We start from the raw sequence: 16,097 nt of genomic DNA, 5'->3' as shown, positions 1-16,097 counted from the left end.
CGACGAAGCCGCTGCGACCGTGGTTGAATCAGTGTTGGTGCCAAACATCGCCGAGGCTGGAATCGTGTCATCGGACATCAACAAGGCATGGACCTGTTCCAGGCTCGCGAAGAAGTCATCGTCGGTGCTGTACATCTGCTCACACGCAACCAAGTCTATCAACGACGATGAGGAGGAAACATCTGCGACCGTGGTCGAATCAATCCGAGTGTCATCGGACATCGAGAGAAGATCGACAAGGGCTGGCGGTGAGGCCTTCGGGATGGTAGTCGTGGCTGTGTCGGTGTCATCCGACATCGGCAAGGCTTCAAGCTCTCCGGCGAAGAACGCATCGTCGGTGCAGTTCTGCACACCGCCAAGATCGACCGACGACGAAGATGAAGCCAAGAATGCTTCCAGTTCTTCCGTAGTTATCGGGAGCTCACCTCCACCAACGTCCATTGATGATGGAGAGGCGGCTGCGACTCCGGCTTCGTTCGGTGCAACGGAGTCGACAGAGGAAAGATGACTCTCCGGGGGTGGGGGTGTCACAGCAGGAGCCAATGAGGGATGTTGCACCACCGCGGTTGGAGGTGGTGAGACGTCGGATTGCACCACCGCGGTTGGAGGTGGTGAGACGTCGGATTGCACCACCGCGGTTGGAGGTGGTGAGACGTCGGATTGCACCACCGCGGTTGGATGTGGTGAGACGTCCGACTGCAATGCTCTGCCGGGATGTGCAACCAACCCCCAGCATGGCTTCTTTGAGAGAGTCGATGCTTTTGCCGAGAGAGTAGAAGATTCGTCTCTATTTCTCTTTAGCCCAACGAAGCTGTCGCCGGTGACCGTGTCTGTCGCGGCCTCCGAGGTGGTCTCAACCGTTTTGATGGTGGTGCCGCCGGAGTAGGCACAATGCGAGCTTCTCTTGACGTGACAGAGAACTCGTCTCTCGAAGCCGCCGGACGAACACATTTCGAACTCGTACATCGTCCACCCGGAGTTCTTCCGCCGACCATCGTTGAAAGAAAGGCAGCTCTTTCGCCCGACCACCATCTCGCGCCCGCCGACCATGGACTTAACGGTTTCTTGCTTTTTGTACAGAGTCCAAGAACCGCTGCCGGCCTTTCGATCGACGCGCGAGCCGCCGCTGTTCTTGGGCTTGCGCTCCGCAAAGAAATAGCCCTCCTGCCGATCGCTGCCGAGAAGATTCCACGGCTCGGTGCCGTAGACGTCCGCGAAGGCGACAGCGCGGCCAGGGAGCGGTGCGCCGGCGACCCAGTTGGCGAGGTAGTCAACCAAGAGTTCCTCCGCCGTGGGAAGGAACCTGTAGCCGCTCGGTACGAGGTCGATGGGCTCCATGGATGGACGACCAAAGACGGTTTCTTGACTAGGGGAGGAGAGGAAATCAACGAGGAGGAGAATGGAGCAGAGGAGAGGCGAGAGGCGCAGGGGCGAGAAGACGGAGTGAGAGTGGGAGAGGCGTGCGATATATATATGTAGGCAATGGGCGCGCAGAGTGATTCTTGAAGCGTGTTTCCTGTTCTGGATTCCGAATCCCCAAATTAATTATATTTATAAGATTTTAGCGTCGTATTATATATTTAATTTGAAATTAACTTTCGCACGTGCTCATCTTCTTTGTGTCTCCAAATCGACCGAGCCCTTCGCCCCGTTCGATCTGTCTCTGCTCGGGAACGGAGGTGAGCATTTTGTCCGAAACACCTCATTTTTCAGCGTAATGCATGGATTTTAGGGCTGATTTTGAGTTTTCTTCGATCGATTTCAGGTTGGTTCGATGATCGCGAAGACGGAGGAGGTATGTGAGCTGCTTCCTCCAGTATTGCCTTGTGGTTTGAGGGTGGGAGCTGACGGAACCAATCAGAGGGACGAGGAGGGTGATCATTTGCCCCTGTATGCCAACGAGGTCCTTCGCATGTTGATTTCGATCTGGAACGCATTGATCCATCGAAAATCCAAATGCATATTGTTTTGAATCCGAGGCCTATAATGACGTGCGCGTACATAATAATCTCTCGGTCCTTCGCGACCCGGCGACGCAACCGGGAATCCAAAGACGCGGAGGAGGAGGAATAGAGAGCGCGATGGGTCTGCAGGTGATGAGAACAACATCGGCACTTGATTTCTGATCCTCTTTTCCTGTTGTTGTGTTCTATTTTGCTAATTTTTCCCTTTTTTTTGGGGATGTGGTGACCTAATCTTAGAGCTCTGACTGTGCGTGTATGTTAGTCATAATGATCTTATTTTGCCTAGAACATCTGCAGTTCTTTGGCTGGTTATTCTTCGATTTGAACCTTTCAAGCTGTTGTATGGAGCCATATGCTGACATTCATGTAGTTTCATGGATCTGGAGAGCATGAATGCATGAGGCCCCTTTCTCAGTTAAGATCAGAGGCTTCCTTGATCATTTGGTGAAGGGTTGATTTAGTAGTTAGTGTCTGATCGATTTGTACAGTGATTAGCTTCTTGAGACTAGAAAGAATCTTTATGTCACCCCCTTTATTTTCTTTGTCGATATTGTTGGTTGAGTCCTTTTGAACTCTTCCATGGCCTAAGCCTCATAATGAAGGCAAGAACATGGCGATGGAAGGATAGGTAAGATGCATTGATCATATTACATGATGCAGAAGTGCGTCAGAAATGATCCGTTTGACTTTTGATGGGCCAAGAGACGTCTGATATTGAGTATTTTGTTGACCATAACTATAGATCTCACTCTTAAATTCTATCACAATTTGGAAAGTGTAGCTAAAATTATAGCTATGTGAAATTTGAAGCATCAGGGACTTTTGTTTTTAATTTTGGGTGATTAGTAGTCTTTGATTTGTATTTGTGAATGGAAATGATTTGTATTTTATAATTAGATCGGGGTTGCTTTGACAATTTCTTATAAGTAGAGTTGATCTTTTTAGATGATAAATTATATATCTTTCCTTGCAAAAGCTTGAAGAAGCCATATCGTGAAGGATGGAGTTTTAGTGTTCAGTCTGGTGAACGAGATTGATTTCACAAAGACCAGAGGAAGCTTGCGTCTGTTTAAAATCGTGCAATACACTAGAGATGCATGTTTTGAAAATCTATACATATGATGGATCAAAGACATGGTTAAAAATCTAGTGAGCTTCAGAGACAATCTTCCAACACTCTAGATGCTTGGTAAACAAACTTGTATGGATCTGTATAACTCTTTGCCTCACCCTCAAAGATATGCATTCATTACCTTTAACATGGAGAGCTTATTTTGAAGCTGCTTCAAAAATCTATTTGATAATGTTTCAATGTCTATTATCAGTTCTTCTACTTGTGTACCTGTTGGTAGATCTCATGCGCTCCTAATCTAGTTTTGGTTCTTGTAAGTAATACAATTTCTGATGTACTCTACAAGAACTCTAATAACATTTATTGGTCCGATTCGAAGTTGCATATCTGTATGCATAAGAGAAACTCGAATTTAGATTCTTTTCATCAATTTATATTTCATTGGGATCATAATTATAGTTGGAGCATCTTTGCAAGAGCATCCATCATCATTCAATTTTAAACTTTGGTATCCAATGAAAAATAGAGACATAATTTCATTTTTGATATATTTATCGGTATCTTAATTTTATCAGATACAGCGAGGCTTAAACTCTTCACATATTTGTGAATAATTACTACAATGAGGAAGAAAAACCATAACGACTGAAATTAGTGGCCCTAAAGTAATAAATATAATTGCTAGAATCTGCCATCAATTTTCCTCAGTTGATGTTCATGTTATGTGTGCATGTGTGCACACATGAGAAGAAATAACTTTTCCTAAATGATACTCTATTGCACACTTATTTTTGGACGGGAAAGAAAAAACATTTCTCAGAAGAGGAAATGAAAAAAAAAAAAAAAGAAGTCTTGGTCTTCTGCTCACCATTTCTTCCAAATAGTTGAATTGAAAAGATAGGCTTATGTTTTGTGTTATTGTTATTAATTATCATTTCTTCTTATTTATGTCATTGAGGCTGTTCGGTCATTCATTTTTTTTTTCAGTTTTACTCCGCAGATGACATTTGTTATAAGTAGTCTATAAGTATTAAGATTGTTTCTTTATCTGCTTCCTAGTTTCTGATTTATGTTTATAAGTGTTTGCTTCTAAGAATCTGTCTTGATAGTATTGGTTATTGTGCCTCATAGTACATTCCGAGTCAATATTTTTCTTTTATCTACGAAAACTTAACTAGATGATGATATCTAATCTTTTGCAGGTCGATTTTGAAGAATATGCTGCAAAAGCTAAAACTTTACCTGTAAATACTACTAACAAGAGCAAATTGATCCCGTATGGGCTTTACTAGCAAGCAACTGTCGGACCTGTGAATACTAGTATGTGCTTCTTAATATATTCTGATTCGTGATTTTCACTCTTTGCCAAACAAAATTTTGACACTTTTATCTTTTGTCTCTTTGCAGGCTGACCTGGTATATTCAATATGAGGAATAGAGCCAAATGGGAAGCTTGGAAGGCTGTTGAAGGTTTACAAAATCCACTTGGCAAATCTTATATATATAAATATTAATAAATAAATATAATTTGTTGGATAAAATTTATTTCTTATTTAATATTAGTAAAATTGACAGGGGAGGAAGCCAAAGGAGGAGGCTATGAGTGACTACCTCACCAAGGTTAAACAGCTGCTCGAGGCAGCTGCTACTGTTGCTTATGCTACTTTGTCACACCTTGCTCTATGTAGTACCATGTAAGTTGTTACCTTCTATCTTGAACTTGAATCTTCTAGTGGATGTGTTAGTTATGGATTTCATCTCCTTTGTGTCTAACAATTGACACTATCTGAAATCTAATGCAGTATCTTATCATTTCATTAGTGTTTCATTCGAGTTAAGATGCAATGCGGATGTCAAGTTTTTAGGTCAGCAAAGCTAAGTGTGGGCATGTTGAATGAGCATTACCTGTAGCCCATATATTTAGTGAAGCTTCATTGATTGCCAGTAAGACTGTAAATTGTCTGTTAGGTTCTGTTCATTTTTCTCTTCAATACTACATGCTAGAGATCTTTTATCTTTGTTCAGTTTCTTCCCCGTAAAACCTAGGCGATCTGTGATAAAATTTTATTGGAAATTTAATAGTGATGAGTGTATATAACCTTGAAATGAAAAGGAGGCTTTTTATAGTTGTCTTCCTATAGTCTGATTATTTAGTGTAACAGTCCTGGTAGAAAAATCCTGTATATTTTATCCGATCTTTTGCTATGACTTTTGGGCTTCTTTCTACATCCAAATTTGTATAGAATGTGTTTTGTGAAAGGCATGGATAGTTGTAATGCAGACATTGATCGAGTGTTTTATCTTTCAGTATGCCATCCGACATTTATTTGCTTATGGTCTCTTAAAAATCTGTGTCAAGCATAGTATTGGTTTTGATCACGTTGGCCTCAAAACTGTGATTGTTTTCTCTAATAGACTCGATTGCTCAAAAGGAACTTTGCTTTATGGAGTTAATTAGGCAAGACATTCTTTTTTAGAAGAAAATGGTCAGTCTGATTCCAACAAACAAGATTTTCTTTTTGCTTTTTCCATTAGATTCTCGTTTGCTACCTCCAAATAATGTAGCTTACAATTCTGTTTTCTTATTTGCAACTCAAGCCTTTTGCCTTCCTTTTCTTCCATATCAACTACAGGAACGCAATGAATTTTGGGTTCTCAAATTTGTAATTTCATCAACTCTCTATTGAACTCAAGTTTGAATTCGTGGCATACTCTCTGAATGAGGTGGATTATTTTGTGTGTAACATGCATAGAGATTCCAGTAAATGCTAGTTCTTAGATCATGGCATGATTTCTATTCAACTCAAGCTTGAAATGACATGCATAACTGATCTGGGAAGAACCGCAAACAAAGATAATTTCTGATGGTAACTGGGATAAGTAGTAGATAGTAGAAAATTTTTCAATGAAACTATTCTGATGACAGCAGCAAAATGATTGTCACGCCAAAAATTTGATGAGGTCATAAGTCATTTGAATTGGATTCTTGGTTTTGTCTTCATTTATATCCTCTGCCAATGCCTCTCTTTTTTTGCTGCAACTTCAAGTATTTTGGTTTTGTGGCTGCTGCATGGCTGACTGCAGCCGGAATTTGTCTCATACACATGGTTAAATCATCAAGAACAATTTTAGTCAAACTGTGTTCTTACCTTCTTTTTGTTTGAATTCAAACTCCTTTTTTAAGTATCTTGGTAACTGGGATAAGTAGTATATGGTAGAAAATTTTTCAATGAAACTATTCTGATGACGGCAGCAAAATGATTGTTACAGTCAAAATTTTGATGAAGTCATGAAGTCATTGCAATTGGATTCTTGGTTGTCTTCATTTATAACCTTTGCCAATGCCTGTGTATTTTTGCTGCAACTTCAAGCATTATGATTTTGTTGCTGCTGCATGGTTGACTGCAGTAGGAATTTGTCTCATACATATGGTTAAATCATCAAGAACAATTTTAGTCAAACTGTGTTCTTACCTTCTTTTTGTTTGAATCCAAACTCCTTTTTTAAGTATCTTGGTAACTGGGATAAGTAGTATATGGTAGAAAATTTTTCAATGAAACTATTCTGATGACGGTAGCAAAATGATTGTTACAGTCAAAATTTTGATGAAGTCATGAAGTCATTGCAATTGGATTCTTGGTTGTCTTCATTTATAACCTTTGCCAATGCCTGTGTATTTTTGCTGCAACTTCAAGCATTATGATTTTGTTGCTGCTGCATGGTTGACTGCAGTAGGAATTTGTCTCATACACATGTTGAAAGCATCAAGAACAAATTTAGTCAAACTGTGTTCTTACCTTTTTTATTTGTTTGAATCCAAACTCTCTTTTTCAAGTATCTTGCCTTCTTGATCACCTCTCTGGATGCTGATGAGCTTAAACTCTGCAATAAGAATAATTTGGCTTGGCTAAGTTTAAATGCTTGAGGAGAGGGAAAAACTCAAAATATCTTTCTTTTTCTTCTATTTTGCTTTATTTCTACATCACTAGTGCCACATGATGAAGGAGATGATTTTTTGTTCTTCCTATTTGATACTTCTGTCCCTGAATTCTTTCTACATCTCTAGTGCGACATGATTACTTTAATAGAGCTTGGTTTCCTCGCAATGCTCATATAGATACTTGCCTATTGACAACTTCAACTAGAAATGCTTGTCTGGTCGGTTGTACCTAAATGCTTCGAATTTTTTATTGTACTAACCTTGTTTGTGCTGAAATTTAGATGGATAAATTTATTGACTTTCTAAATAGTAATAAAAACACAGATATACCAGGAGAAATATATATATATATATTCAAGTGTTTAATGATCCATTTTAACTGACCTTTTGCTTTTAAAAATGTCAGGGCGTCCTCGATATCGAAGTAAAGATTATACAGGACTAGGATCCTAAAAGAAAGCAGGGCACCATGACTTCTTTGCCAGATCATGTTATAATTCATGCCTCAAAGGAGGAAGAGGAGTTACATTCCAAAAGAATTTGAATGCTACAACCTTTGCAAAAGGAATTAGGATTACATTTCTTCTTCATAAGCTTCCGGCATGTAACAAGACAAAGTTCTTCTGATTTATGCGCTTGAACTAGTCATAGATTAACATGAAGGAAGATTGGGAGTCCTTGGGCCCATATCTTAGTTTGTTCCAATCTTCTCAGGAGTGTTATTTGTTCTTATCATTTGTTTTGAAAACCGACGTGGTTACTCTCACAAATTTTTACTGTTTTGTAGACTTAATATTAATTATTTGTATTCGTATGTAACTTCCAAAGCTGGAATAGTAGACTCAGATTGGTTGTTTAAATTTATTCAAAATTCTAAATATGTAATTTAGATGTAATTTGACAATTTTTTCGAGTCGTAAGATGAATGGTATGTTCTTCTATCTCAATTGTCTTGTATTTCTTAACGGTGGCTTATCAGGACTAGTTGTTGATACTATGATATTCATCTAATGAATTTAACATGATGCAGATTTCTGGAGAGAATGCATTTCCTACTATGATATGTGTGTTTAATCTTTTGCATATCAGTTAGAATTTTTTTGGGCATTGTCAATTGCTTCAAACCATGGAATTTTTTTATCGATTCAGTGATTAAAGGTTTAGTTTTCGATAGTATCGATTCAGTGATTAAAGGTTTTTAACGATGGATTGACTTGCAGCAGCTTTGTTATTTGTTTCTGTTGTTGTTGTGGACTTCACTCGGAAACAAAAAAGTTGGAACATGTTTCCAAAAGATGATTGATCAAATTTGCTGCCTTGCCTTCGATACCAGTCGTCCAAACCAGCAAAGTCTGAGGTTGAGAGAACCTGTTGATATCATATGATCACTCTTTCTCTTTGAACTTGACGAAACAACATTGATACCATTTCTTATAGATGCCATCATATTAAGGAAACAACAAACAAAACATGAGATGAAAATTGAACTTTGTTATGGCCATCATATTATTTACAAGAACATCAAATTTTCTTTCCCTACCATTGTTATGATATACATGAACAAACATCATTTTCCGTATAAGTTTTCATACAAGCAAGCTACAAATCCAACCACCAGGTCATAGTCGAATCAATAGGGAAGTCGTAATTATCATCTATGATCTCCGTCTGCTCACACCCAACAATGTCGATCGATGACGACGACGAAGCCGCTGCGACCGTGGTTGAATCAGTGTTGGTGCCAAACATCAGCGAGGCTGGAATCGTGTCATCGGACATCAACAAGGCATGGACATGTTCCAGGCTCGCGAAGAAGTCATCGTCGGTGCTGTACATCTGCTCACACGCAACCAAGTCTATCAACGACGATGAGGAGGAAACATCTGCGACCGTGGTCGAATCAATCCGAGTGTCATCGGACATCGAGAGAAGATCGACAAGGGCTGGCGGTGAGGCCTTCGGGATGGTAGTCGTGGCTGTGTCGGTGTCATCCGACATCGGCAAGGCTTCAAGCTCTCCGGCGAAGAACGCATCGTCGGTGCAGTTCTGCACACCGCCAAGATCGACCGACGACGAAGATGAAGCCAAGAATGCTTCCAGTTCTTCCGTAGTTATCGGGAGCTCACCTCCACCAACGTCCATTGATGATGGAGAGGCGGCTGCGACTCCGGCTTCGTTCGGTGCAACGGAGTCGACAGAGGAAAGATGACTCTCCGGGGGTGGGGGTGTCACAGCAGGAGCCAATGAGGGATGTTGCACCACCGCGGTTGGAGGTGGTGAGACGTCGGATTGCACCACCGCGGTTGGAGGTGGTGAGACGTCGGATTGCACCACCGCGGTTGGATGTGGTGAGACGTCCGACTGCAATGCTCTGCCGGGATGTGCAACCAACCCCCAGCATGGCTTCTTTGAGAGAGTCGATGCTTTTGCCGAGAGAGTAGAAGATTCGTCTCTATTTCTCTTTAGCCCAACGAAGCTGTCGCCGGTGACCGTGTCTGTCGCGGCCTCCGAGGTGGTCTCAACCGTTTTGATGGTGGTGCCGCCGGAGTAGGCACAATGCGAGCTTCTCTTGACGTGACAGAGAACTCGTCTCTCGAAGCCGCCGGACGAACACATTTCGAACTCGTACATCGTCCACCCGGAGTTCTTCCGCAGACCATCGTTGAAAGAAAGGCAGCTCTTTCGCCCGACCACCATCTCGCGCCCGCCGACCATGGACTTAACGGTTTCTTGCTTTTTGTACAGAGTCCAAGAACCGCTGCCGGCCTTTCGATCGACGCGCGAGCCGCCGCTGTTCTTGGGCTTGCGCTCCGCAAAGAAATAGCCCTCCTGCCGATCGCTGCCGAGAAGATTCCACGGCTCGGTGCCGTAGACGTCCGCGAAGGCGACAGCGCGGCCAGGGAGCGGTGCGCCGGCGACCCAGTTGGCGAGGTAGTCAACCAAGAGTTCCTCCGCCGTGGGAAGGAACCTGTAGCCGCTCGGTACGAGGTCGATGGGCTCCATGGATGGACGACCAAAGACGGTTTCTTGACTAGGGGAGGAGAGGAAATCAACGAGGAGGAGAATGGAGCAGAGGAGAGGCGAGAGGCGCAGGGGCGAGAAGACGGAGTGAGAGTGGGAGAGGCGTGCGATATATATATGTAGGCAATGGGCGCGCAGAGTGATTCTTGAAGCGTGTTTCCTGTTCTGGATTCCGAATCCCCAAATTAATTATATTTATAAGATTTTAGCGTCGTATTATATATTTAATTTGAAATTAACTTTCGCACGTGCTCATCTTCTTTGTGTCTCCAAATCGACCGAGCCCTTCGCCCCGTTCGATCTGTCTCTGCTCGGGAACGGAGGTGAGCATTTTGTCCGAAACACCTCATTTTTCAGCGTAATGCATGGACTTAAACTCTTCAAATGTTTGTGAATAATTGCTACAATGAGCAAGAAAAACCATAACGCCTGAAATTAGTGGCCCTAAAGTAATAAATATAATTGCTAGAATCTGCTATCAATTTTCCCCAGTTGATGTTCTTGTTATGTGTGCATGTGTGCACACATAAGAAGAAACAACTTTTCCTAAATCATACTCTATTGCACACTTATTTTTGGACGCGAAAGAAAAAACATTTCTCAGAAGAGGAAAAGAAAACAAATAAAAGAAGTCTTGGTCTTCTGCTCCCCATTTCTTCCAAATAGTTGAATTGAAAAGATGGGCTTATTTTTGTGTTATTGTTATTAATTATCATTTCTTCTTATTTATGTCATTGAGGCTGTTCGGTCATTCATTTTTTTTTCATTTTTACTTAGCATATGACCTTTGTTATATGTAGTCCATAAGTATTAAGATTGTTTCTTTATCTGTTTCCTAGTTTCTGATTTATTTTTATAAGTGTTTGCTTCTAAGAATCTGTCTTGATAGTATTGGTTATTGTGCCACATAGTACATTTCGAGTCAATATATTTCTTTTATCTGCGAAAACTTAACTAGATGATGATATCTAATCTTTTGCAGGTAGATTTTGAAGAATATGCTGCAAAAGCTAAAACGTTACCTGTAAATACTACTAAGAAGAGCAAATTGTTCCTGTATGGGCTTTACTACCAAGCGACTGTCGGACCAGTGAATACTAGAATGTGCTCTTTAATATATTCTGATTCGTTATTTTCAATCTTTGCCAAACAAAATTTTGACACTTTTATCTTTTGTTTCTTTGCAGGTTGACCTGGTATATTCAATATGAGGGATAGAGCCAAATGAGAAGCTTAGAAGGCTGTTGAAGGTTTACAAAATCCACTTGACAAATCTTATATATATAAATATAAATAAATATATATAACTTGTTGGACAAAATTTATTTCTTATTTAATATTAGTAAAATTGACAGGGGAGGAAGCCAAAGGAGGAGGCTATGAGTGACTACCTCACCAAGGTTAAACAGCTGCTCGAGGCAGCTGCTACTGCTGCTTATGCTACTTTGTCACGCCTTGCTCAATGTAGTACCATGTAAGCTGTTACCTTCTATCTTGAACTTGAATCTTCTAGTGGATGTGTTAGTTATGGATTTCATCTCCTTTGTGTCTAACAATTGACACTATATGAAATCTAATGCAGTATCTTATCATTTCATTAGTGTTTCATTCGAGTTAAGATGCATGCGGATGTCAAGTTTTTAGGTCAGCAAAGCTAAGTGTGGGCATGTTGAATGAGCATTACCTGCAGCCCATATATTTAGTGAAGCTTTATTGATTCCCGGTAAGACTATAAATTGTCTGTTAGGTTCTGTTCATTTTTCTCTTCAGCACTACATGCTAGAGATCTTTTATTTTTGTTCAGTTTCTTCCCCTTAAAACCTAGGCGATCTGTGATAAAATTTTATTGGAAATTTAATAGTGATGAGTGTATATTACCTTGAAATGAAAAGGAGGCTTTTTATAGTTGTCTTCCTATAGTTTGATTATTTAGTCTAACAGTCGTGGTAGAAAAATTCTGTATATTTTATCTGATCTTTTGCTATGACTTTTGGGCTTCTTTCTACATCCAAATTTGTATAGAATGTGTTTTGTGAAAGGCATGGATAGTTGTAATGCAGACATTGATCGAGTGTTTTATCTTTCGGTATGCCATCTGACATTTATTTGCTTATGGTCTCTTAAAAATCTTTGTCATGCATATATATTATTAAAAAAATAAGAAAAAAAATAATTTTTAAAGGTTAAAATCAAATGCCTTATCATATTCAAATATTTTTTTTAGTTTTAAAAAAATATTTTTTACGAAGTTAAATTAATAAGATTTGTGAGCCCCTTTTTCCATAAAGATGTTTATTTTATTGTAAGATTTCCCTAGAATAATCCTCAATGTTATATATTTTTGCATTGAGCATCTCATTTTTTTTTTTTTTTGCAGTTCAGTTTATTTTTCATAAATGATAAAACTATCATTAAATGATTAATTGATGGAAATTAAATTCTTTTTTATTTGGTTTTTATTTAGTTGAAACCCTTAAATTGTTCATTATTTTAATTTTATACATTACAAAAAGATTAGCTTTATTAATATATAATTAAAATTATACATTTTCAAAATAACTAGTTAAAAATTGATTTAAACATTATAAAATAATAAACTAAGATCCATTTATATGATTATATTTTTATTTTTAAATAATATCTTTTATTTAATATGTCAAAGTTTGATGTGTCTTTTTTTAATGTCGTCATCCGATGCTCGACCATTGAGATGGCAATCGAAGCGATCTCCAATCTTCACTCACACAAAGTTTCACGAACCCTAACGTTAAGTATCTCCCTAGATTGTTTCTTATTGTAACACTTTGTGGATTTTATTTTCCTATGTTCTAGTTTGTTGGTGATGGTGTGTTCTTTGCGGAGCTTAGTGACGTCCTCACAAGAACCACTGAGCTGTGGACGGGTACTCCAGTGTTGAGGTCAGCATCGGTGATCATTATTAGAGCCGCCAGGACCCTGAACGTACTTGATATCGATCTCCAATCTATGTTAAGCCTTGGTGGTACACCCGATTTGGACTTCGTATCATAATTGTGTATGGTGAGAAGGGGAGAAGGATATTGGAGTTGACTTCTGTGGTCCAGTAAAGATTCAACTTTTTGGAAAATGGTGTGGAGCTCTACACCGAAGGTCAACAACAGAGGGCTTTGTGCAATTGCTTGGGCTATCTTTCTGGTACAAGCTTCTCGGAGGTGAGCTCATCGTTAGACATTTTGTCTGTGGCAATTTAATTTAGATTTTGTCTATCTTGCTTGAAAAAATTAAGGTTTTTCATTGGAATTGTTTGTCTAAGATGCTTGAAAGAACTTACAAGTGAGTGTGCCACATTCATGCAGTTTTTCATTGGAATCAGTTTAACAATTATGAGGACATTCTGGTTCTTCCTTGCATGGCCTTTGTTTAAATATGGGTTTGAGACTAGATGATTTGTGTGCAATTGGTTGTAAAGTGATTCCTTGCATTAAGTAAGCTTTCCATTCTTATTATGCATTTGTTGGTTGTAATCTTTTGGCCTCTGCTGTTCTAATTTTGGGGTCTTTAGCAACAATGCATAAAATGAAAACTATTCAGTCGATGATAGTGGTCAGACAACCATGGATGGATCCACAAATGACTTGACTACAGTTTCAGTTTGTTCATTAATACCATCTCATATATAGTTGTACACCTTACAATGCTTTAATAGAACTTGGTTTTCTAGCATTGCTCATATAACGACTTGCCTATTGATAACTTCAAACTAGAAATACTTGTCTGTTGTGTCTAAATGCTTCAAATTTTTTACTACAGTAACATTGCTTGTGCTGAAATTTAGATGGATGAATTTATTTACTTCCTAAATAGCAATGAAAACATAGATATCCCTGGAGAAATATATATTCAAGTTCTTAATGATCCCATTTTAACTGACCTATTACTTTTAGAGATTTAAATTTTAGAGTGACGAGAAGAATTTGAATGCTATAACCTTTGTAAAAAAAAAAGAATTGAGATTACATTTCTTCTTGATAAGCCAAAGTTTTTCTAATTTATATGTTTCTACTCGTCGTAGATTGAAGATTGGGAGTCCAATCTTTCCAGAAGTATTATTATTTGTTCCTTATCATTTGTTATTTGTTCTCAGGAGTGTCATTCCTTCTTAACATGGAGGAGAAGGGAGCATAGGAGAGGAGAGCAAAGTGAGAGTGAAGCGCTTATATGTTGGTAATGATAGATACGGCTGTTGGATCGTTTCTTGAACAGAATCCAAATCTAAATCCTGTGTTTCCTAAAGCCCCAAGATTAATTAATTAATTAATTAATTAGGTTTATATGTTTAATTTGATATATATATTTATTTCGAAATCAAGTTTCCCTATTTCTCTCCTGTCTTATTTTTCTCTATCCTTCCATCCATAGTGTCTCCGAGATTCTCTATTCCTAACTCTCTATTGAACTCAAGTTTGAATTCGTGGCATACTCTCTGAATGAGGTGGATTATTTTGTGTGTAACATGCATAGAGACTCCAGTAAATGCCAGTTCTTAGATCATGGCATGATTCTGTTCAACTCAAGCTTGAAATGACATGCATAACTGATCTTGGAAGAACAGCAAACAAAGATAATTTCTGATGGTAACTGGGATAAGTAGTTTATGGTAGAAAATTTTTCAATGAAACTATTCTGATGACGGCAGCAAAATGATTGTTACAGTCAAAATTTTGATGAAGTCATTAAGTCATTGCAATTGGATTCTTGGTTTTTTCTTCATTTATAACGGTTGCCAATGCCTGTGTGTTTTTGCTGCAACTTCAAGCATTATGATTTTGTTGCTGCTGCATGGTTGACTGCAGTAGGAATTTGTCTCATACACATGTTGAAAGCATCAAGAACAATTTTAGTCAAACTGTGTTCTTAACTTTTTTTATTGTTTGAATCCAAACTCTCCTTTTCAAGTATCTTGCCTTCTTGATCACCTCTCTGGATGCTGATGAGCTTAAACTCTGCAATAAGAATAATTTGGCTTGGCTAAGTTTAAATGCTTGAGGAGAGGGAAAAACTCAAAATATCTTTCATTTTCTTCTATTTTGCTTTATTTCTACATCTCTAGTGCCACATGATAAAGGAGATGACTTTTTGTTCTTCCTATTTGATACTTTTGTCCTTAATTCTTTCTACATCTCTAGTGCGGCATGATTGTTTTAATAGATCTTGGTTTCCGTGTGATGCTCATATAGATATTTGCCTATTGACAACTTCAACTAGAAATGCTTATCTGGTAGGCTGTACCTAAATGCTTCGAATTTTTTATTGTACTAACCTTGTTTGTGCTGAAATTTAGATGGATGAATTTATTGACTTTCTAAACAGTAATAAAAACACAGATATACCTGGAGATATATATATATTCAAGTGCTTAATGATCCATTTTAACTGACCTTTTGCTTTTAAACATGTTAGGGTGTCCTCGATATCGAAGTAAAGATCATGCTGGACTAGGATCCTAAAAGAAAGCAGGGCACCATGACTCCTTTGCCAGATCATGTTACAATTCATGCCCCAAAGGAGGAAGAGGAGTTACACTCCAGAAGAATTTGAATGCTACAACCTTTGCAAAAGGAAATATGATTACATTTCTTCTTCATAAGCTTTCGGCATGTAACAAGTCAAAATTCTTTTGATTTATGCGCTTTAACTAGTCGTAGATTAACATGAAGGAAGATTGGGAGTCCTTAGGCCCATATCTTAGTTTGTTCCAATCTTCTCAGGAGTGTTATTTGTTCTTATCATTTGTTTGGAAAACCGACGTGGTTATTCCCACAAATTTTTACTGTTTTGTAGACTTGATATTAGTTATTTGAATTCGTATGTAACTTCCAAAGCTGGAATAGTAGACTCAGATTGGTTGTTTAAATTTATTCAAAATTCTGAATATGTAATTTAGATGTAATTTGACAATTTTTTCGAGTCGTAAGATGAATGGTATGTTCTTCTATCTCAATTGTCTTGTATTTCTTAACGGTGGCTTATCAGGACTAGTTGTTGATACTATGATATTCATCTAATGAATTTAACATGATGCAGATTTCTGGAGAGAATGCATTTCCTACTATGATATGTG

General features: G+C 38.7%; 1 long non-coding RNA gene and 2 pseudogenes across 1 annotated transcript; all 3 read left to right on the top strand.

The window, feature by feature from the left end:
* Positions 1–1,718: 1,718 nt before the first annotated feature.
* Positions 1,719–7,801, top strand: LOC135617340 (acyl-CoA-binding protein-like; annotated as a pseudogene).
* A 3,549-nt stretch (positions 7,802–11,350) lies between these two features.
* Positions 11,351–15,809, top strand: LOC135617342 (uncharacterized). Its single transcript, XR_010488686.1, has 5 exons — positions 11,351–11,471; positions 11,599–11,720; positions 12,830–13,188; positions 14,121–14,200; positions 15,437–15,809. It is a non-coding gene; the product is annotated as an uncharacterized LOC135617342 (long non-coding RNA).
* Positions 13,453–13,654, top strand: LOC135618106 (small nucleolar RNA snoR143; annotated as a pseudogene).
* Positions 15,810–16,097: the final 288 nt, after the last annotated feature.

This window comes from Musa acuminata, chromosome BXJ2-7, assembly GCF_036884655.1.
Source record: "Musa acuminata AAA Group cultivar baxijiao chromosome BXJ2-7, Cavendish_Baxijiao_AAA, whole genome shotgun sequence".
NCBI classification, from domain to species: Eukaryota; Viridiplantae; Streptophyta; class Magnoliopsida; order Zingiberales; family Musaceae; genus Musa; species Musa acuminata.
This window is presented reverse-complemented; position numbering and strand designations above follow the sequence as displayed.